Source organism: Trichosurus vulpecula, chromosome 4 (genome assembly GCF_011100635.1).
Source record: "Trichosurus vulpecula isolate mTriVul1 chromosome 4, mTriVul1.pri, whole genome shotgun sequence".
Classification (NCBI taxonomy): Eukaryota; Metazoa; Chordata; class Mammalia; order Diprotodontia; family Phalangeridae; genus Trichosurus; species Trichosurus vulpecula.
This window is the reverse complement of record NC_050576.1, coordinates 172,167,846-172,189,801: the sequence shown is the minus strand read 5'-3', so window position 1 is coordinate 172,189,801 and position 21,956 is coordinate 172,167,846.

Here is a 21,956-nt window from a genome sequence, read left to right as displayed (position 1 = left end):
AGAGAAAAGAGTCTGCTTCAGTCTGCATTCTGACTCCATAGTTCTTTCCCTGGATGTGGATGGCATTTTCCATCTTGAGTCCTTTGGAAAAGGCAACAATATTTTTTAGGAAGGAAGAAATATCCAGATGGTCTCCAGATCTTGACACTTTGGGATTTCCCAAATCCTATTCTAACTGCTTCCCAAATTCATGATCCCTTTCCCTCAGGTCAAGCAGGACCAGAGGTGTACTGTTAAATATTTAATAATCAGCTCTCTGAAAAAAATTAAGTAGTTTTATCTGCATTATTATAATTTTCTCCATTGCTTTCTTAAGTCTAGACAACCAACAAGATAATAAATCAAACCCTTATTTTTCAGTGTTTGCTGATTTCTGAAGTGTAAATTCTCACCTTGGAAATTTAACAATTGGCTCTCTGAGCAAATGTAAATTGATTACAGTACACCCCTGGGTAGGACTCCTCCAATTTGGGTTGAACAAAACCCTGATTCATCTCTGTTTAGAGTCAGGGCTTGGATTAGGGAATTCATTCCTCTGATCCAGTTGAGGCAGAGATGGCTGGTTTTATCTAGGTAAGTTCTAAGAACCTATTAGAGAGGCAGCTAAGTGGTACAGAGGTTTGAATGTTAGACCTAGAGTCAAGAGGACCCAAGTTCATATCCTGACTCAGGCATTTAATAACTATGTGACTTTGGGCAAGTGTGTCAGCCTTAGTTTCCTCATCATTAGAGTGGGGATAATAGTGTCACCTACCTCCCAGGGCTGTTGGGAAGATCGAATGAGATAGCATATCCATGGCACTTAGTATCCCTTGAAGTGCTTATGTAAATGCTAGTTATTATCATGGATCATCTGTGCAGTGGGATGGAAGTAGATGAGGAATCAGGAAAGTTGGGTTCTAGCCCTGAATCTGTCATTAACTAGTGGCTTGATTTTGAGCAACTCAATGCCCTTTTCTGGGAATCTAAAATTTGGGGACTGGCCTAATGGACTCCTGGAAGTCTTTTTTTTTTTGTAATAATGCATCCAATCTCTATTTGTAAACTCTCTGGAACATTCTATGACTTCTCTTCTCCAGTTGGTTTATACCGCTGTCTAATATTTCTCACTCCGGTGAGAGCCAGGGAACTTTAACAAATTTATCTTCTGGCTGACGCAACCTGCTTCCCAGGTTATTTTCCTAAACAATTACTCACCATATACATGATTTAATCGTCCTAGGAATCCTCAAGGCCAGCATTCTAAAAGATGCCGTTTAGTTTAGGACAAGGAGTGTCCCATCCCTTCTCATTCAAATGGAACTCCAATTTTCAGAGCTCCTTCCAAAGTTAATCATGCTGACTGCCAACTTTTAAAAATGACATAAGATGCTCAAACAAATCCTGCTTATGTATAGCTACCCAGGCAATTTAAAAGACATTTCCATTGCATAATTATGAAGCGATCAGCCATAAAACACACTGCTGCCATGTTAAGTGAAATAACCATGGATTATTTGAAAGAGAAAGACCTGTCACAGAGGAAAGATGCCATTGGCTTTGGCCCTTCATCTCTCAATACTGCATTACTGTACATCCCCATGGTGCCTTTCAAAGGATCAAAAGAGTTACAAGTGGAAAGAACTTAGAGGTCATCTTGCCCACCCATCCCCTACCCCCAATTTGATAGATGCAGAAACAGCATTATTTTTTTTTGTATTTATTTAGTATTTAATTTTTCCCCAGTTAAATGTAAACAACCATTTTTAACATTCATTTTTAAAACTTTGAGTTCCAAATTCTCTCCCTCTCTCTTCACCCCACTCCCCACTAAGAAAGCAAGCAATTCCATATAGGTCATATATGTGTAGTCATGCAAAACATATCCATAATAATGTTGTGAAAGAAAACATAGATTTAAAAAATTCAAGAAAAATAAAGAAGGTGAAAAAACCCCAAAGTTGCTCCAATCTGTATTCAGATATCATCAGTTCTTTCTCTGGGAATGGGTAGAATTTCTCATCCTAAGTCCTTCAGAGTTGTCATGGATTGTTGCATTGCTGAGAAAAGCTAAGTCATTCACAACTGATTATCCTGCAATATTGGTGTTACTTTGTACCCATTACATTTCACCATGTAAGTCTTTCTAGGTTTTTCTGAGAGCACTCTGCTCATCATTTCTTATCGTACAATGGTATTCCATTGCAATTACATACCACATCTTATTCAGTCATTCCCCAATTGATATGCATCCCCTCAATTTCCAATTCTTTAGCCCCAGAAAAGAGCTGCTATAAATATTTTTTGTACATATAGGTCCTTTTCCTTTTTGTTTTTCATCTCTTTTGGGATATAGACCTAGTAATGGTATTGCTATGTCAAAGGGCATGTCTGCCCTTTGGGCATAGTTCCAAATTGCTCTATAGAATGGTTTAATCAATTCACAACTCCGACAACAGTACATTAATGTCTCATTTTTCCCACATCCCCTCCAACATTTGTCATTTATCTTTTCTGTTCTATTATGTAATATAATAGGCATGAGGTAGTACCTCAGAATTGTTTTAACTTTCGTTTCTCCAGTCAATAGTGAGTTAGAATATTTTTTCATATGGCTATAGATAGCTTTAATTACTTCATCTGAAAACTGATTCTATCTTTTGATCATTTATCAATTGGGGAATGGCTCTTATTTTTATAAATTTGACAAAGTTCTCTATATGTTAGAGAAATGAGGTCTTTATCAGCGAAGCTTGCTTCAATTTTTTTCTACAGTTACTGTTGCTAACTATATTTCCCTCCATCCTATTCTCCCTACCTCCATTTATTCTATTCTCTCTCTTCTTTTACCCTGTCCCTCCTCAAAAATGTTTTGCCTCTTATTACCCCTTCCCCCAATCTACCCTCCCTTCTATCACCCCTCCCCCTTCTCTTATCCCCTTTCCCTACTTTCCTGTAGGGTAAGATTGATTTCCATATCCAATTGAGTGAAAAAAAAAGTCAACTCTGATGAGAGTAAAGTTCACTCATTCCCTCTCACCTCTCCCCTCTTCCCATCCACTGTAAAAGCTTTTTTCTTGCCTCTTTTATGTGAGATAATTTACCCCATTCTACCTCTTTCCTTTTCTTTCTCTCAGTAGATTCCTCTCTCTCACCCCTTAATTTTTTTTTAGATATCATCCCTTCATATTCAACTCACCCTGTGCCCTCTGTCTATATATATTCCCTCCAACTACCCAAATAATGAGAAAGGTCTTATGAGTTAGAAATGTGTAGGATGTAGACCGATAGATCTAGGATGTAGGAATGCAAACAGTTCAACTTTAATAAGTCCCTTTTGATTTCTTTCCTGTTTACCTTTCATGCTTCTCTTGAGTTTTGTATTTGAAAGTCAAATTTTCTATTTAGCTCTGGTCTTTTCTCAAGAATGCATTAAATTTTTCTATGTCATTGAATGTCCATTTTTCCCCTAAAGGATTAGACTCAGTTTTACTGGGTAGGTGATTCTTGGTTTTAATCCTAGCTCCTTTGACCTCTGGAATATCATATTCCAAGCCTTCCAGTCCCTTAATGTGGAAGCTGCTAAATCTTGTGTTATCCTGATTGTGGTTCCACAATATTTGAATTGTTTCTTTCTGGCTGCTTGCAATATTTTCTCCGTGACCTGGGAACTCTGGAATTTGACTATAATGTTCCTGGGAGTTTTCATTTGGGGATCTCTTTTAGGAGGTGATTGTTGGATTCTTTCAATTTCTATTTTACCCCCTGGTTCCAGAATATCAGGTCAGTTTTCCTTGATAATTTCTTTTTTAAAAAAAATTATTTATTTAATATTTTAGTTTTCAGCATTGATTTTCACAAGAGTTTGAATTACAAATTTTCTCCCCATTTCTATCCTCCCCCATTCCAAGATGGCATATATTCTGATTGCCCCATTCCCCAGTCAGCCCTCCTTTAGGTCACCCCACTACCCCCAATCCCCTTTTCCCTGACTTTCTAATAGGGCAAGATAGATTTCTATGCCCCATTGCCTGTATATCTTATTTCCTAGTTGCATGCCAAAACTTTTTTTTTGAACATCTGCTTTCAAAACTTTGAGTTCCAAATTCTTTCCCCTTTCCCCTTCCCACCCACCATCCCTAAGAAGGCAAGAAATTGAACATAGGCCACATGTGTATCATTATGCAAAACCCTTCCACAATACTCATGTTGTGCAAGACTAACTATATTTTGCTCCTTCCAATCCTATCCCCCTTTATTCAGTTTTCTTCCTTGATGCTGTCCCTTTTCGAAAGTGTTTGCTTTTGATTACCTCCTCCCTCTATCTGCCCTCCCTTCTATCATGTCCCTTTTTTTATCTCCTACCTGCTTCTTTCCTGTGGGGTAAGATACCCAATTGAGTGTGTATGTTATTCCCTCCTCAGGTCAAATCCAATGAGAGCAAGATTCATTCATTACCCCTCACCTGCCCCCTCTTCCCTTCCTACAGAACTGCTTTTTCTTGCCACTTTTATGTGAGATAGTTTACCCCATTCTATCTCTCCCTTTCTCCCTCTCTCAATATATTCCTCTCTCATCCTTTAATTTGATTTTATTTTTTTAGATATCATCCCTTCATATTCAACTTACCCTGTGTCCTCTGTCGAGATACATACATACATATATATATATACGTATATATATATGTATGCGTATATGTATATATGTATGTATGTATGTATATTCCCTTCAGCTTCCCTAATACTGGGGTCTCATGAATTTTACACATCATCTTTCCATGTAGGAATGTAAACAAAACAGTTCAACTTTAGTAAGTCCCTTGTGATTTCTCTTCTTGTTTACCTTTTCATCCTTCTCTTGATTCTTGTGTTTGAAAGTCAAATTTTCTATTCAGCTCTGGTCTTTTCACTGAGAAAGCTTGAAAGTCCTCTATTTTATTGAAAATCCATATTTTGCCTTGGAGCATGATACTCAGTTTTGCTGTGTAGGTAATTCTTGGTTTTAATCCTAGCTCCATTGACCTCCGGAATATCATATTCCAAGCCCTTTGATCCCTTAATGTAGAAGCTGCTAGATCTTGTGTTATTCTGATTGTATTTCCACAATACTCAAATTTGTTTCTTTCTGGCTGCTTGCAGTATTTTCTCCTTGATGTGGGAGTTCTGGAATTTGGTGACAATATTCCTAGGAGTTTTCTTTTTGGAATCTTTTTGAGGAGGTGATCTGTGGATTCTTTCAATTTCTATTTTACCCTCTGGCCCTAGAATATCAGGGCAGTTCTCCTTGATAATTTCTTGAAAGATGATATCTAGGCTCTTTTTTTGATCATGGCCTTCAGGTAGTCCAATAATTTTTAAATTCTCTCTCCTGGATCTATTTTCCAGGTCAGTTGTTTTTTCAATGAGATATTTCATGCTGTTTTCTATTTTTTTCTTCATTTTTTTGGTTCTGTTTTATAATTTCTTGATTTCTCATAGTCATTAGCTTCTATTTGCTCCATTCTAATTTTTAAAGAATAATTTTCTTCAGTGAGCTTTTGGACCTCCTTTTCCATTTGGCTAATTTTGCTTTTTAAGACATTCTTCTCCTCATTGGCATTTTGGACTTCTTTTGCCATGTGGTCTAGTCTATTTTTTTAAGGTGTTATTTTCTTCAGTATTTTTTGGGGTCTCCTTTAGCAAGCTGTTGACTCATTTTTCATGATTTTCTTGCATCACTCTTTTTTCTTCCCAATTTTTCCTCTACTTCTCTGACTTGATTTTCAAAATCCTTTTTGAGCTCTTCCATGGCATGAGACCAATTCATAGCTTTCTTGGAGGCTTTGGATGTAGGAGTTTTGACTTTATTGTCTTCTCAGTGCATGTTTTGATCTTCCTTGTTGCCAAAGTAAGATTCAGCAGTTGAGTTTTTTCTGTTGTTTGTTCATTTTCCCAGCCTATTTCTTGACTTTTTAACTCTTTGTTAAGGCAGGGCTCTGCTTCCAGTATGGAGGGTGAACTGTCTTAGGCTTCAGGGATTTTGTGCAGCTGTTTTCAAAGATACATCTAGGGACCTGTAAATTTTCAGTTCTTCCAAGGTGGTATGATCTAAGGAGAGGTGTTTGTTCCTCAACTGGCCTGTGCTCTGGTTTTTGAGTGATCACAAGCACTCTTTTCTGCCCTGGAACTGAGGAGGGTTCCCTCTCCACTGTTGCCAAAAGTTCTGCTATGCCAGTGTTCCTCCTCATCCCCGGAGTGTAACCCAGATTCAAGCATGGGCCAAGCAACACAGTCCTGCCTCAGTGCCAGCAAAGAGATCCCTGCAATCCTCCTTTGATCAGCCACTCGATCTCCCCACCATCTGTGGGCAGAGAGCTCCAGAAACAGCTGCCACCACTGCTGCTGCTGCCCATGCTGATTCAGTCATTCCCCAGGCCTGCTCCTGGTTTGCTGGGGCCGGGGCTGTGTTGGGGCCAGTGCTGGACTGTGCTCCTCTCTCATCCAGGTCTGACAGCCCCTTCCTACCCACCTTCTAAATTGTCTGTGGTGTTTGTGGGTTGAGAAATCTGGAAACAGCCTCAGCTGACAGTGATTTAGTCCCCTAAGGCCTGCTCTGGGTTTGCTGGGCCTTGGTCTGTACTGGCTCAACCTGAGCTGGACTGTGCTCCTCTCTCAGCCTGGTGCAATAGACCTTTTCTGTTGACCCTCAAGGTTGTCTTGGGCTGGAGATTTGTTTCCCTGCCTTCTTGTGGATTCTGCTGCTCTAGAATTTGTTTAGTCATTTTTATAGGTATTTGGAGGGGTTTGGGAGAAAGCTCAAACAAGTCCCTGCTTTTACTCTGTCATCTTGGTTCCAACCCTGCTCCCCACCCCCAGAAATAGCTTTAGGTAACGGTACTGGATTGCCTGAGGTGAGTTAGTACTGAAGCTCGGATTTGTTTGTTGTTGTTTAGTCATATCTGACTCTTTGTGACCCCATTTTGAGTTTTCTTGGCAAAGATACTGGAGTGGTTTGCCATTTCCTTCTCCAGCTCATTTTACAGATGAAGAAACTGAGGTAAACAGGGTTAAGTGACTTGGCCAGGGTCGTATATCTAGTTAGTGTCTGAGGCTGGATTTGAACTCATGAAGATGAATCTTCTTGACTCCAGGCTTGGCACTCTAACCTCTGTACAACCTAGCTGTCCCAGGTTTATATCCTGGCTTTTTGGCCAACTCCAAGGCCAAGGTTCTTTTCACAACAGTATCCACTAGGACACTGTATGTTCTCTTGCTGGTGATGGAGGATTGGTGTGGCACAATGGAAAGAGGACTAGCTTTGGAGCCAGAGGACCAAGGTTCAAATCTTATTTCTCTCATTTATTACCTGCGTGACTCTGGACAAATAACTGAAATCTTCTGCCTCTCAGTTTCCTCCCACTTCAAATGAGGGGGTCAGGTCCTTGATGGTCTCTGATTCTGTGTTGTAAACCAGGCAGGGGTTCTTGACTTTTTTTGTATCATGGACCCCTTTAGTAGTCTGGTATGACATTCTCAGAATAATGTTTTTAAATGCATAAAATAAAATACATAGATAGGATTACAAAGGAAACCAAAGGTTAGTGAAAATAAAGATGTGATTTTTTTTTTGCTAAGTTCATAGACCCATGAAATTTATCCAGAGAACCTTTGGGGATCCACAGACCCCATGCTGAGAAGCTCTGTTCTAGATTCTAGGCCTCTGAGAACCATTTTTAACTCTGAGATTTTATGATCTTGTGATTTTACTTCTTTAGGCCTCGATTTCCTTATACAGAAAATAAGGGTGGGGGGGGTGGGGGGGTGGGGAGGAGATTTGGAATAAATGATGTCTAAGGTCTGTCCCTTCCTGCTCCAAATCCTATGATATAAGTCCAATGTTCCCACCATACCCCCTAACGGTGAGTGTTTCCCAAGGTTTGATGCTAGGCCCTCTTCTCTTCTCCCTCTATATTCTCTCAGATCCCATGGATTTATCATTTCCATACAAACTTCCAAAGCTACATATCTAGCCCCAGTCTCTTGCCTGAGTTTCAGTGCCACATCACTGATTGTCTATTGTACATTTCAAACTGAATGTCCGAGTGACATCTCAAACTCAACATGCCAAAAGCAGAATTCGTTACCTTCCCCCAAACCCTCCCCTCTTCCAGATTTCCTTATTTATTTCAAGGCATCACCATTCTTCCAGTCTCTCAGATTCATAATCTTGGCATTATTCTAGATTCCTCAGTCTTCATCACTCACATATCAAATCAGTTGCCAAATCTCACCAGGCCTACGTCCATCACATCTCCTGTGTCTGACTCTTCTCCACCCACATAGCTAATAGGTGAGTTCAGGCTCTCATCACCTCATCACCTTTTACCTAGATGATTTCAGCAGCCTCCTAATTGGCTTCCCTGCCCCAAACTTCTCACCACCCCAGTCCCTCTTATGCACTTCTGCCAAAATAATTTTCCCTAAGCACAGATCTGACTACGTGACTCCCTTACTTAACCAACACCAGCGGCTTCTTGTTGCCTCTAGGATCAAATATAAACTCCTCTGTTTAGCTTTTAAAGCCCTGCGTAACCTTTCCTCAACCTGTCTTTACAGCTCCATTGGAGTTTATTCCCTGGCCCATACTCTGCAATCCAGCCTAACCAGCTTTCTCTTTGTTTCTTCCAATACTCTATCTTCATCTCCGTGCTTTTCTACCGGCAAGCATCTCCCGCGCTTGGAAAGCACTCCCCCTTTACCTCTTCCTCACTGAATCCCTCTCTTCTTCTGAGATGTGACCTAAGCACCACCTTCTTCATGAAGCCATTTCTGATCCCTCCCACTTCTTCCCAAGTGACCTTGTATTTACTTTGTAAATATTTGTACTTATTAAATTTACATTTAGGTTGCATATATTTATATATGTACTTGTCTCCCCCTTTAGAATGTAAACTCTTTTAGGGCAGCTAGGTGGCACAGTGGATGGAGTGACAGGCTTGAAGTCAGGAAGACCCGAGTTCAAATCCAGCCTCAGACACTTTCTGGCTGCGTGATCCTGGGCAAGTCACTTAACCCTTTTGCCTCAGTTTCTTCATCTGTAAAATGAGCTGGAGAAGGAAATGACAAACCACTCCAGTGTCTTTGCCAAGAAAACCCCCGAATGGGGTCATGAAGAGTTGGAAAGGACTGAAAACAATTGAATGACAACGTGGTTTCATTCTTTGTACTTGTATCCTCAGAATCTAGCACAATGCCTGGCACATAGTAGGAGCTAAAGAAATACTTGTTGATTTGAAGTTTCCTTTTATTGTGTGAACAAACCTAGGTCAGAGCACAAGTGAGACTGGAAGAAACAAATTTAAGACCTTGGGAATAAAATTATATTTCTTATGTACTTTGGAATGTAGTTATTGTCTGTAATAACATGTGCTCTGTTGATGATTTCTGTGTTACTTCCCCAGTTGGAAAAGGGCACACTCTGACTATTTTCCTCCCTTGCCTCCTCATCTCCCTCCTACTAGAAGCTTGGACCCTGTTCCTGTTAGAATGGACTCTGATGAATTAGTTTTTTGATTTATCTTGTCCAGGACCAGGCCTCCAAGTCTCTTCCCTGCCCTTTCCACACATGTAATATGCCCCTCCTTTCACTAGCTCCCCTTTACGTGTTGTCTTTCTTAATTAAAAAGTAAGCTTCCTGAAGGCAAGGGCTGTCTTGCTTGTTTGTAGCCACAGCACTTAATACCATGTCTGGCACACAGTAAGTACTTAATAAATGCTCATTTATTCTATCTGTCTAGGTGTCTCTATCTGTTTCTCTCTCTGTCCCTCTCTATCTGTGTCTCTGTCTCTCTTTGCCTCTTTGTCTCTGCCTTTGTCTCTGTCTCTATCTCTCTCTGTCTCTCTTTCATGTGGATAAGCAGAAGGGAAGGTTGCAGTCAAGATGGCCCAGTATGACTGGCTTGGAGTGTGTCTCATTGTCATTCTATCAATGAGCTTGGCCAGGTAAATAGCAGCCAGGGGCCCACAGAGAGCCTCCTAAAAGGAAGAAGGCATTCAGAATTTAGGACTAAGACCTGGAAAAGACATATGTGTCAGATCTTTGAAATAACACGTGGAGAGAAGTCATGGAGCTCCAGCAGGGCAGTCTATGATGGAAAATTAAAGATGTACCTGCTCTTTGCTGGGTGCTGTGGACTTAAAGGTCCCTGCTTTTCTTCATAATTCCATACAAAAGATAAGAATGCATATTCTGCTCTACTGTCTGCATAACCCAAAGTCAGCTCCTTTCAAAAACTTATGTGAAGGCTTTGAACAAATCAAAGAGCAGAAAAGGCCCACCTCTCTCGGAGCCTACATGTAGTTAAGGAGTTAGGGAATGCATATACATCAGTAGATCAAGGATTCCCATTTTGTGAATATCTGCTTTATCTGGAAAGATGCACTCTGGATAGGAGGATATTTCAACATGTATGTAAAAAAGGAGTCCATGAAGACATGTAAGAGCAGAAAAGGAGCCAGGCTGGTTGAATAGTAAGATTAAAAGATAACTCAAAGATAAGCCTGTGGTTTCTATTATAACTGATGGCTGACATCCATTTACCTCCTAACTGCCTACAAGAACCCCTCCCTACCTGGGCTCCCGCTAGAAGATCTGATGGTCCCTCAAAAGTGATGTTGACTGGATTGAGGAGGCAGTTCTCTGGTTTTTTTTTAATATGTTAGGACTCATTGGATTCAAAACTGGCTTAGAAATGGAGACTTCAGTTCTGCTAGAATTTGAGACACAGACGTTGCTTCCAGTTTTTCAGAGGATATGTCCAAGAAGGCTTTGATCCCAGGATATGTGATCTGACTAGAATGGAAGAAGAAGTTGAGACTTCATGATACAGATGTTCTGATGTTGCCTCCTTCTGACCATACTCTTCTTCTTATGGAGCTGAGGAATTTTACATATAAACTGAGGAAACTTACATCCTCTGTAACCTTACCTGGCAGACAGGAGCCCCGAAGCTTCTGCTTTCTCTCTCTTACCTTCGTTCTGGAGATTAGAGCATGGTGGCCTTTCATGTCCTCTGTGGGCAATGATGGATATAAGAAGCCTGCTCTTCTAGAGGGCATGAGTGACTAGCTAGCTTTGAGTCTATCTCTTTCTCTCTCCCTGTCTCTGTCTGTATCTCTCTCCCTATGCTAGGTGTTCTGGTAGAATGTAAGCTCCTTGAGGGCAGTCACATCTCAGTTATCTAGCGTAGCACTTGGATTGTAGTTGGCATTATACTGGGAACTATATTGGGAAATTTATATGAGGTAGTCCAATCAGACCTAAGAGAACTAATCCAATTCCATCCTCCTTTCAGAATTAATTGTATGTCTCATATCTTTAAGGTTATTGTTAAGCATTTTATTCTCACTGTATGGAGATCATATTTTATAGATTTGTATGTTTTCCTGAGCTAGGAATTCCCTCTGAAATTCATGATAGACCATGTGCTTAATGAGACCCATTAAATACCATCATCACCACCATCCCAAAGCAAAATTGCACATATTTATATTTCTTGGTGAAAGTGGGGGAAAAGGACAGTTCAGCCTGTCAGATGCCCTATTGGCCACAAACAACAAAAATCCCCAGGTAAAGAGAGTCCTAGCTCTTAACAAGTGTGGGTATTATAAACTTGGCAATGGTTTCTAGTAAAAACACATAAGTGGTGAGATAATTAATTAATAATTATTATTTAATTAATTAATTTAATTTAATTAATTAATAAAAATTATTAAACCAGTTGTATTGAACCTTGAACATTACTGTTCCAGGTGCTAGAAAACATACAAAGTTTAGATATAATATGCTTCCTGCCCTTTTGAAGCTTGAGATGATGATGATAGCAATAAAATTTCTCTCTTTCCCCTAGTTTGGGTGACAAAAATCCTTAAGTTTTGGGGCAGTGGACCAGTATTTAGATTTGGAGTCAGATGGTAATGCCAAAGATAGGGATAGAGATCCAGGGGAGGGGACCCCTAAAAACAAGGTTTCCAAATAACTAGGCCTAACCTGAAGACATCTTCCAGAAGGGACACTACCAAAGAAGAAGCGATCAAAGATTTCAAAAACCTGTCACCTATAATGTCATGCAGGGTAAAAAGGGCAGCCCCATGAATGGATCAACTTCTTTAACTATTCCCTGAGCTAGACTAATGATCTGCTGATTGTCATGTATAAAAAGTTTGAGAGACATAATTTCTGGGTAATTAATCACTATATTAATCATGCTAACATATAATTAATAAAGGGGGTCAGTGATACTCTTGAATGCCAAAGATCCCTCATGGAACCTATTCAACATATATGCCCTTGGAAGATCTAGTGTTCCTGAGGGTGACAATCAACTCTGATTGATTAATAATGACAAAAATGAATGTTATAATGAAAGATGGGCTTATTCTAATGAGGGGCTGGGTAGGATATAATTCTGATCACTCAGTCTTGGATGAAGAGTCTATTTATCCAGACTGTCCCTGTGAGGGCAATCTAGACAGAAGGGGGTACACCTCCGCTCAGACCTGGCTGAGTGGAATACAATGGGTCAGAATTTACCTTCGATTACATTCTTTGTAAGATTTTCTAGTTAGGTAGGGCAACACCTCCCACCCAGAACTGAAAGGCGTGTACCCTGGGGGATTTGGGCAATCTTATCCATTAACAATGTCCTTGGGATGCTGACCTGGCCTAGTAAAGAATTAGGATATAGGAAGGGATCTCCCCAATCATTGGTTATTTAACAATCATTTCTCTCATGATAATGCAGCTGAGTGGGTCTTCCCCCTTCCTTGGAGGATTTACCAAACTGCGGTCCTGGAACTTATCTTCTCATTTGATTAGGTATCAAGCAATCTTTCCACCCAATTGAAATGTCTTTTAATCAGTTCTCATAGTATTTGTGGAAAGGAACCAATCAGACTGTTCCTTCTTCCTGCCTCCTCCTCCCCACTTTACTGCCCACTCCCTATACATCCTTCAACCTGTTATCCCTGCACACTATAGTCTTGCTCTGAGTATAAACACTACTGCTCCCTTACCTGGCACCAGGCCACTAACCCTCCCCAACCCCTACCCTAGGATCAGTCCTTTTAATACTGCTCTCATTGGAGCCATGTTCGCACATCACCCATTTTTGTGCCCGGGGCAAATTCAGGTGAGTGGAGGTAGTGGGGGTGGGTAGGAAATGCAGAGGCAGCCTTTTGCAGTAATTTTAGTTTATATGTCTTACCTGATTGAGGGGCTTTCACTAAGCTAGAGATTTTGTAAATATCTCTGCTACTGCCAACGGTCCTTTTCCCAATGCTTGATTGGAGAATTAAGTACCGTGCTGTTTGGATTCATCTTGTAACACCTTCTGCTGGAGAAAGGGTCCAGCTGGTTTTGAGTTTATAAATTCCTTCCAATCCCATCAGTAACAGGTTATGCCAGACTAACTTCATTTTCTTTTTTGAAAGAGTAACTAGATGAGTTAGCACGGGGAACACTGTAGACGTAGTCTAATTAGGTATGAGCAAAGCATTTGGTGGAGTGTCTAGTGGAGACAAGAGAGAAAACTGTGGGCTGGGTGATGGTGAAATGAGCTGAAGATAGAATTGCCTGAAAGACCAGAGTATCCATTAATGGGTCAATGTCAACTTGGAGGGCCATCTCTAGTGATGTGCCCTGGGGATCTGGCCTTGGCTTTATGTGATCTTTAAATGCTGATCAATGATTCAGATGAAGTCACAGAAGTCACGCTTGTCAAAATTGTGGATGACATGGAGCTAGGAGGGGAGTTAGCATGTTCACTGACAGGGAAAGAATTAAAAAAGATTAATAGGCTAGAGCAGCAGTTCTCAAACTTTTGGGTCTCAGAAACCCTTTATATTCATAAAAATTATTGAGGACCCACTAAAAAGCTTCGGTTTATTTGGGTTATATCTATCAATATTTACTGTTTTAGAAGTTTCCATTAAATGGTTTTGACATTTCAGACCCTCTAAAAGGGTCTCAGGGACCCCTAGGGGAGGAATAGAGGGATCTAGGCACTTTAGTATACTTCAAGCTTAGCATGAGTCAACAAAGTGACATAGTAGCCAACCCCTCCCTCCAAGCCCCCAAATCCTAAAAGTATCCTAAAGAGAGGTGCAGTGGTTAAGACTAAAGAAGTAATAATCTTGTTGTACTCTACCCTGGTCATATCATATCTGAAATACTGTGTTCGCTTCTGGGCACCATATTTATCATTTTTTTGGAGGAGGGACAGCAAGGTAATTGGGGTTAAGTGACTTGCCCAAGGTCACACAGCTAACAAGTGGCAACTGTCTGAGGCCAGATTTGAACTCAGGTCCTCCTGACTCTAGGGCTGGTGCTCTGTTCACTGCACCAAACTGGAATACATGCAGAATTGGGTTAGTGAGAGTCCTAGAGAATATGCTCTATGAGAATGGGCTGGAAAAACTAGGATATTTAGCTTAAAAAAGAAAAGATTTAAGTGGAATAGAATAGCAGTCTTGAGAGCGAGAAAGGCATAGTAGTAGTAAAGATGATGGTGAGGATGATAGCAACAACAAAGATAATGATAACTAGCATTTATATAGTGCTTTGGGGATCATAAAGTACTTTATAAATATTATCTCATTTGTCTTCACAACAATCCCGGGAGGTGGGTGCCATTATTATCCCCCTTTTACAGGAGAGGAAACTCTGGAGTCAGAGGACCTGAGTTGAAATCTTACCACTAATATTTATTACCCATATGATCTTGGGATAGTCACTTAACCTCTCTGGACCTCAGTTTCCTCATCTGTAAAATGAGGCGATTGGACTAGATTTCCTCCGAGGTCTCCTTCAATCTAAGAGCGTCTGAAGGATGGTCAGGGAGAAGGGGATTATGTTTATTCTGCTTTACGCCATGAGGCAGAAGTAAGGTCAGTGGGGAGGAGCTGTAGGGATGCTTGGTTGAGCAACCATTAGGAACATACCCAAGTGCAAAGAGTTCACCCGGGAGCTACTGGGCTCCCTCTGGTTGGATGACCATCAGCTGAGAATGTTATAGAGGGGTCTTTGGTAGATTCAGATAGACTGGATGCCTTCTGAGGTCCCTCCTAACCCAGAGACTGCGTAACTGTACATGACTCTGAGAAAAGACTGATGACAATGAGATCCGCCTGTTGAGAAGCTGTGTGGCATAGCGGAGAGTGAGCTGGTCCTGGAACCAAGAAGACCTGAGTTCAAGTCATGCCTCTGACATGTATGGGCAGAGTGACTCTGGGCAAATCACAGTGTCTTAATTGTCCCCAGGAAGCTCTTTGCAAAAATGATAGAGGTGATGCCAACCCACATTGGTAGAAGGAGTTTCCTATTCTGAGAATTTATATAGATTTTATATAGATTATATAAGATATAGATTTAGGTCCTTTAAGATATAGGTCCTTTATATATAATCTATATAGATTAAATAAGTTTCAGTGCCTGTCCTTCTCTCCCCTCTTGTTTCCTTTGTCAATGTGCTTGGTTCCACTGGACGCTGGTGATGAAAGAGGTTGTGCTTGCTTTGGCCTTTTAAGGGAGTATTTCGATGGGGGGGAGGGGAGAGGGAGAGAGGGAGAGAGAGAGAGAGAGAGAGCAAGTGAGCTGATCAAAACTGGTAGGCAGAAAGCTTCATTGCTACGAGGCCAGCAGAGCTCACACTGGAGGCTCCTAGAGACAAGCAGGAACATGGTAAGAGAGAGGTCAGGAGAGACAGTGCTCAGAGCCTGTGGCTGAGGTGCCTGGCTCCCTTGAAGAGAATGGAGCAGAAAGGAGGTTATGGAGGAGGGCAGCGCTTGTCTTTTGACAGGGGTGATGCTTTATCTGTTTTAATGACAGTGAGTAATCTCATCTCACAACTATCGGATTTCTCTTCCAGCACAGTCTGAGAGAAGCAGAAGGAAAAGTTATTTTTGGAGAAGGGAAAACATCACTTTTTGACCTGACTTTACTAAATGCGTTAGCACTCACCAGAATAAACCAACCCGACAGAAGTCACTCCTAAAGGCAGGGCTGATGATGGAACGCAGAGGCAGCAGCCTGACTCCCCTCCTCTCTGAATCCTTCGTTCACAGCCAGGGGCTTCCAATTAGTCTCCAAATCCTGTGGATTCTCCTGTCGCAACGTCTCTCATAGGCACCCTTCTCTCATCTGGCACTGCCACCGCCCTGGGACAAGCCCTTGTCACCTCTCACCTGGACTCTTGGGATAGCCTTCTGGGTTGGTTTCCCTGCCTCAAGTCTCTTCCTCACTCCAGGCCAGCATCTATTCAGCTATCAGAGTGATCTTCCTAAATACAGGTCTGACCATATCACACTGCCCAAGCTGCTACTCAATAGACCCCAGTGAATCCCTATTACCTGTGGAATAAAACATAAAATCCTTGTTTTTTTCTTTTTAAAGCCAGTCCTTCATAACCAGGTCCCTTTCTGTCTTTCCAATCTTCTAGCACCTTATTCCGCACATTCTGCAATCCAGCTACTCGGTCCTCCTTGCTGTTCCTCACACACTATACCAGGGGTGGGGAACCTGTGGCTTCAAGTCCACCTGTGGCCCTCTAGGTCCTCAAGTGCGGCCCTTTGACGGAAAGCAAACTTCAAAAGGATTTTTTCTGTGAAGTTTGGATTCAGTCAAAGGGCTGCACTTGAGGACCTAGAGGGCCACAGGTGGCCTCGAGGCTGCTAGTTCCCCACCCCTGCTGTAGTCCATCTCCCAACTCAGTGCATTTTCATGAGTCATCTCCCATTCCTGGAAATGGCTTCCCAGGCTGCCTTCAAATCTTTGCTAAAATCCTGCCTTCTGCAATGTCTTTCCTTGTCCCCCTTAACGCTAGTGTCTTCTCTATTGATATTCTCCTGTTTAATACTGTCTATATCTCATTGTATATAGTTGTCTCTCCCTTAGACTGTGATCTCCTTGAGGGCAGGGACTATCTTTTGCCTTTCTTTGTTTTCTTGTGTCTTAGCACAGTGCCTGGCACTTAGTAGGCCTTCAGTGAATGCTTGTTGACCTGTCTTGAACACAACATCACAAATTAAGAGCTGGAAGGGACCTTCGAGGTCATGGAGTCTAATCCCCTCATTTTACTGATGAATAAACCTGAGTCCCAGAGTAATCTGCCCAAACTCACACAGTAAGTAATAGAACTAAGATTTGAATCTGGGTCCTCTCACTATATAGTGCATATATATATATATATATATATATATATATATGTGTGTGTGTGTGTGTTTATATATAGTATGTATATAATACATATATACACATGTAAATAGATAGATACACACATACATACACACACTCACTTAATAGAAAGATAGAAAGAAAGATAGAAAGAAGGATGGATAGATGGATGATGGATGGATGAATGATAGATAGATAGTAGATGAACAAACACCTCACCTTTAACTACTGAATGGGTGCTGCCTGAGACCTGCCTGAGACCTGGGAAAGACCTTAGTTTAAAAAGGCCAAGGTCCCCCACTGCATCCAGGGCCATCACCTGTCATCCTGACCTATTTCTTGCCACTGGACTCTGATGATTCTGGATGACAGAGTGAGGCTAATGACCTTACACAGTTCTGCCTCACTTAAATCCATGTCACTTGTAAGTCAAGACATCACCCTCCTGATGTTATTGGCACTCTTTGAGAAGGAAGAATGAATAACTCTCTCTCTCTCTTTCTATACACACATACACACACACATACGTACCATATATACTCTACACTGAGTATAAAGTATAAGTATGGAGGTAGTATTCTTTCTACTGTACAACCATGCAGAAAGTTCAAACTCTAGATCTTAGTCTTTTCCTAGACCCCATGACCTGAATAAGGTTCCTAGACTCTTCTCACTCTGTCCATTACAGTTTTAAAATGGCAACAGAAATGCATGCATCTGCACACACATATGCACATGTGTATATAGGGCAACTCTTTATGCACATGTGTACACATATGAGCTCATTTATTCATGAACACATGTGTGGCGCACATCTTGCTTTAAGTAATCTGTCACATGAATATCTAGATTTACACAAAATAAGTTAAGTATGGCCCCACTAAATTTTGGAAAATAACTCACCATAGGATTCCTTGAAATGGCCATCTTGCCTATCAAATTTAAAATGATTCCAAAAATCACTGACTTGGAAACCAAATAAGCAGCCAAAGGTCAAGGCAAACCTGTATAGAAATAGAAGAGGTGCGATGTGATAAGTAAAACATCTTTGAAAACTCTGGCTAGAATTTCTGCAATTAGCAAGTGCATTAAGACTAGTGATTGCTTAAGGACCCAGGGCAGAGCAAGCCTAAGCAATTAGCACTTTAGTGCTAATTGACAATTGCTGACACCTGAGCTTGCTGAGACAGTAAGAGAAGGGCATGAAGAGGCTAGTTTCTAAGCAGCATCCTAAGAGCTCAGATAAGTGGCAAACAGGCAGCTTACTTGGGAGAGTTCTCAGAGGGAATCACAAGGGACTCCAGAATCAAGACATACTGAAACTCAGGGGACCTGCTACATGTCCCCAGAGTCGGTGCTATGTTTGCCTTCCTGCTGGAGGCATGCATCAACTGTGCATTAAATACGAGTGGTTCTTCCTACTAGAAGAGGTGAAAGAACTTGAAGAATGCCTTTCTGAATTCCTATTTATTAGAGAGAATGTAGAGTTCCTGGACAAAATGGCGGGGGTGGGGGTGGGGGAGTGAGGGAGAGCAACTAAGAAGCAAGTTAGGAAGAAAAGAACTCTGTGCATAGGGAGGGAAATCAAAGCCAGTGTTACTAGTTGGCCTGGGCGGAGGTGGGGGTGGGATGCGGAAGTGTGATACAGAAAAAAAAAAGGGACAGGGGAGGAGAATAAATTTGATACTGGGAAAAATAGGGAGGAGAGGGAGAATAAATTCTGAATTGCTGGGACTATGTGATAAGTATTTGGCTTTTCTTCCAGAGATTGTATATGAAGACCCACAAGTCTACCAGGCATAAGCAAACTTGTTACTGGCCCCAGGAGGAAAAGATGCATTGTGGTAGTTGATTTCTCCCAGTTGAAGGATGTGGGAGTGACTCTTTGTAGACCTGATGTGATCATTTGGAGGGTATGCTGTCTTCTTAGAAACCAAAGACAATGAGGATGCCCCAACTTTCCTGATATCACTCTGTGACGCATAGGTAAAACCTCTCAGACACAAATCTCTGGATTACCTCAAGGTCAGTGTTCCTCAGAGGTCACACAATCCTGGTAAACCAATCAATTCAGGACCAGCCTTCAATCCTAGTCCCATTCAGTTTCACCTAAGCAAGCCAAGACCTGCAATGGATCTCTATTCACCCAGGAACATAAAAGACAAAGGTGTGTGTGAGTGTGTGGAATCAGCTCTGGTTGTGAGAGCCCATCATTAAATGTTCCTTGTGAGCATTTACACCTAGGAAATCTTCCTACAAATTGGGGATTGATTAATTCTTATCTATCTATCTATCTGTCTGTCAGCCTATCTATCTATCCATCTAACTATCTATCTATCATTGATCATCTAGACTTAAAACAGTGTGAATGATACAAATTCAATTTAAAACTGTGTGAGCATACATTTTTCCTCCTGGAGAGCCTGGTTGTTCAACATTTATGACCACACCCCAGTATTGCTCTCTATAAACACTGCTTGAGCTCAGAAGAAATGCAGTAGAAGGCTCAGGGGATGGAATCATCACCAGACTAGAGGCTTGGTGACCGTAGGATAGTAATACTAATAGGAATTATTATTATTAGAACTGACATTAATGTAGCACTTTAAGGTTTGCAAAAGTGCTTTACATCTGTTATTTCATCTGAGCCAAACCTACCCATCCTTCTCTGTCTGGTCATCTGTAAAACAATGGAGATAGGTCCTTTCCAGACTCTAAATCTGACAAGGCATTTTCCCCTGAACCAAAGTCTCAGGCTGTAGCAGCACAATGGAAAAGGGTTTGGCCACTGGACAGTACAAAAGCATTGTTCTATGTCAGAACAGGTTTGAACACAAATTTCCTCAATGATTTATCCTTTAAGCTAAGTATCCATAAATGACTCTACAGTGGCCTGGAGAGAGGTCCGGGCCCTGTATAAGCAGCAGAGAAGTGAATCATAGGCTTGGCAAGCTAGTCACCACCATGCCTCATCTTCTGGATGGGTTTGGCAGTTTTCTTAGGGAATGGCTGCCAACATAGAGTAGTAGGCCCCCTGCGTGGGGTGGAGATGACTACTGGAAAGCTGTTCTCCATGATGGGAACCTTCTATGTCATCCCACCGAGACTAAAAGAAATAATTCGGATGTCTAACTTGCTGGCTCTGAAACTTACCAACACCAACCAATACCATCCACTGCTTCTGGTCATAGGAACATGATTTAGAGCTGACAGAGACTTTAAGAAATCATTCAGTCCAAAGGTTCTTAACAGACCCCTAGGAAACCCAGTGGGATCCATAGACCCCTCCCCCAAGGGGTCCATGGATAGATTTCAGAGTGTATATGAATTTGAGGGGAAAAAATGACATCATTATTTTCAACAACCTCTAATTGAAACTGAGCATTTACTTACATTGGGAACATGGGCAACAAACATTATTCAGAAAAGGGAGTCCATAGATTTCAACCTACTACCCAAGAGGTCCATCACATGCGCACACATGCATGCATGTGCACACAAAGAGAAACTAAGAAATTCTGATTGAGTCTAACACCCTCATTTTGCAGAAGAGGAAACAGATCCAGAGAGGTTAAGTGACTTGCCCAGTATCCCAGGGGTCTTGAACCCTGGTCTGCTGACAGTAAACCTAGTGTGCTTTCCATGACACCACACTGACCCAGGGAGGAAAGAAGGGTGTGATCCAAAGAAACAGAGAACGCCAAGTTCTTGGCAGGCGACTGAAAGACACAAGGACACAGGCAATGTTTTCTTTGCTTCTTCCAGTTGAAGGTTGAGACCTTGGGAGAGAAAGGGACATACGGTAGGTGAGCAGCAGACTTCATAGATGATGTTAAAAAAGATATTGGTTCATGGCTAGAGGTGAAGCGCGCCTCACAAAGAATGCTATAAATGTATTTGCCAGAGGCTTGACAGTCTGATCAAAAGACCTTTAAATTGAAAATGGAGTGGGGGGGGGGGGAGGAAGGAAGAAAATGGTGAGATAAAACTGCAAAATCAGATCATATGAGGGCCATCAGGTATGAAAGAGGAATAACAGCAGAGAAAGCACTGATTCATTCACAAGAGGGAATGCCTGAGAAGAAGAACAAGATTGGTACCGGGGACTTCAAATAGTGTTTCAGGAATGCACAGAATTTGTGATGGTTGGAGAGCTGGCTTCAAGCCAGGAATGTCCACACTGAAATCCTGGCCTTGGACCCTGGAAAATCACTCAACCTCTTGGTGCTCCCAGGAAACTCCCTAAGACAAGTGGCAAAGCAGGTGCCCCTTGGCACTGGTAAAGGGAATTCTTTACTATAAATCCCTATCTTACTCAATGAAATCATAGGTCCAGCAAAACACATTTGTGTATTCATATATACGTATATATATATTATATATACATACATGTATATATATATAGTGTGTGTATGTGTGTATACTATATGTGTGTGTGTATATGTATATGCATATGCATGTGTGTATATATATACATATTAATATATGATTAAGTAATGTAAAGGTAAGCTTAATGGTTTCCTTCTCTGTATCTATCTATATATATATATATAATACTAGTAGGTAGCATTTATACAATACTTTAAGGATTGCAAAGCAGTTCAATAGCTAATAGCTAACATTTACGTAGCGCTTGTTATGTGCTAGGCACTGGGCCAAGCATTTTTAATCCTCACAACAACCTTGGGAGGTAGGAGCTGTTATTATCCGTGTTCACAGATGAGGAAACCGAAGCAAACAGAAATCAAGTAACTAGTCCAGTGGTGTAC